Raw genomic sequence first — 3,089 nt, forward strand, 5'->3', positions numbered from 1 at the left:
CTGCCTTTTTCTGTCTCCTTAGTTGAGAAAAATAAACATGCTAAACAATAGATGTTTTGAAAGGACTGTTGATGAAAAAGTACACTTCTCAAATGGAAATACAAAAGGAAATTGCAGTTAGTACGGCAAGTCTTAGAATCTCACATTTTCATCTTTTTATTTCTTTATCCAGAGTCTGTTCACGTGACAGATTACTGCAGCCAAGAAAAGTTTGAAACAAGGTTGGTCATTGGGCATTGTAGTTCAGAGGACCACCATAAGGAATTTGATTTCTCTAATTTTTACAGATGTATTATGTATCTAAGATCATGAACCAAAAAGTCTGATCCAGGGTGAAAAGACGCTCAGCCTCCTTACTCAAAAAAGAAGAAAAAAATGACAAAAACAACTACTAGGAATAGTAGCAATAATAGTAATGTAGCAGTAATGGTAATGGTAGTAGTAATCACCATAATTAGTTATCATGATAATCATTCAAAATAAGTGTGAATAATGATGATGGTGATGTAGTATTGATACCAATAGAAGTAATATTAATGATGATAGTAATACAGGTACTACTAGTACTACACAGAAAAAGCTAAAAAAACAAAAACAAGTGTGAACCTGATTTCCTTGCTGGAGATTTTAGAGATATGCTCACATTCTTAAAGAAATTTAGATACTGTTACCAGGACTTCTTAGAGTAAAAAGACAACCAATAGCAGTTCGTGCTTGCTACATATGTTAATACCATCCATTGGCTCTCATACAGATCTTTTTTGCCACACTGCATCCCCCAGATCACCCACTTTGGGAATAATGCTCTGTGTCTATCAAATTATTCTTTCTCTCTCTCTCTCTCTCTCTCTCTCTCTCTCTCTCTCTCTCTCTCTCTCTCTCTCTCTCTCTCTCTCTCTCTATATATATATATATATATATATATATATATATATACATATATACATATATATATATATATATATATATATATATATATATATATATATATATATATATATATATATATATACATATATATATATATATATATATATATATATATATATATATATATATATATATATATATATATATATATATATATATATATATATATATATATATATATATTTAATGTGTGGGTTTATCTCCTGCATCATTCTCAGATAATCACGATCACAATAATTCCAGAGAAATTCATAATACTGTCACAATAACAGTCACTCCTGATCAGTTCAATCATTAAATCACAATTATTCCCGAGCACTGCAATCGTTCAGTCAAAATCATTCCGAGGCTGTTCAATCGTTCTTCCTGGGGGCCTCGCCTCCTTCGCCAGCGTCGTCCGAGATGGAACGGCGACAGAATGCTGCATTTCCACATTTCCAAGGTAGTTTGAACAAGGTAGTTTGAACAAGGTAATTTGAACAAGGTAGTTTGAACAAGGTAGTTTGAACAAGGTAATTTGAACAAGGTAGTTTGAACAAGGTAGCCTCACTTCGTCTTGATGGAAATCCTGGTAGACAACTTCCGAGCCAAGCACTGCCCCTTTTACTTTATTCTTTGCAGATATTAGATATTTTTATATTTTATTTGGTTTCGTTTTCGTTAATCTTTCCACCATTGTCATTACTGAACCATTTTAAAGAAAATGTGCTGAAAAACACTTATTTTAAAACACTGCATAGATTGACACAAACACACACACACAAATAAACAAACACACATACATGTATATGTATATGTGTATGTGTGTGTGTATGTGTGTGTGTATGTGTATGTGTGTGTGTGTGTGTGTGTGTGTGTGTGTGTGTGTGTGTGTGTGTGTGTGTGTATGTATGTATGTATGTATAAGTTTATGTATGTATGTATAAGTATATGTATGTATGTATAAGTATATGTATGTATGTATAAGTATATGTATGTATGTATAAGTATATGTATGTATATATATATATATATATATATATATATATATATATATATATATATATATATATATATATATACATATAATGATGCCATGAAGAAGCAATACAGCGAAAAGAAAGTCGCCAGGGTGTAAAGCAGAACTTGCCTTACTCAAAGCCAATTCCTTTTAAATTCACCTTAATATATCTTCCACTTGTGTCTGTTCTTTATTCAACATCTTTTATTTCCTGGCCCTTACGTAGATTCCATCAAAAGCCTCTTCATTTATGCCTTTGGGTGAAATTGGCCATTATTATTACCGCAGTACTTTTTATAAAGTCAATATTAACGGCATTCTCTTTGATATTCTTCCAAGCCTCTTACAGCCTTTTTTATTTTCTCTCCTGTAATGGCCGGGATATCCTCATCATTATTTTTGCTTCTACATGCGGATGGTAGCTAATACTTTAACAATGTAATTCTTGCTGTACGTCACCAAATGTGGTTCTCCCTTGCATACATTTAATTATCTGCTGTCTAAGTCGTCTCGTGTTACCTAATACCGGTGGAAGGTTTTGTTATATTGTACTTCTTATCCTTATCATAGTCATAGTTCTGCCAATTCTGTTTTGTTCCGTATTGACATTACTTTCATATTTCTACGTTTGAAGTTGTCTAGTTTCTACTTAATCTTACTGTTTTTTTTCTCCTCTTTTCTGCTTACAGTCCTCTTTTCCTCTTCAGTGATAGGTTGTAGTGTTGTAGGGTAGCATGGTAGTGGAAAGGGTAAAGAGGGAAGACCAAACGGAGCACGAAGGCCGTTCAAGACACAAAGCCAGCCTTTCATCCTTTCAGCACGGCTCTCACACTTAAGGATGTGGATAGAAGAAAGAAGAGGAAAGTGGGAGAAGAAAAGACCGAGCGAAATGAGTTGAGGCGACGGCTGAGGTCCAAGGCAAGGGTGATCCCCTACTTTGGGCTTCAAGTCTCCGCCCCACCCTCCCCCCAACAACAACCTGTAGCATTTCAAGGTTCCACGTTTCAAGCTTCTAGTTTCTCGCGCGTTTCCTTGTTTAAGGTCCACGTTTCGCACCCGTATGTTAATTTTGACCATATATATGTTTTTGTGGTCTCATTGTCCTGTTTCTTTTAAGGTTGCATAGAATTGGTTTCATTTTCTGGAAGCTGATTTTGTA

Source organism: Penaeus vannamei, chromosome 30 (genome assembly GCF_042767895.1).
Source record: "Penaeus vannamei isolate JL-2024 chromosome 30, ASM4276789v1, whole genome shotgun sequence".
Classification (NCBI taxonomy): domain Eukaryota; kingdom Metazoa; phylum Arthropoda; class Malacostraca; order Decapoda; family Penaeidae; genus Penaeus; species Penaeus vannamei.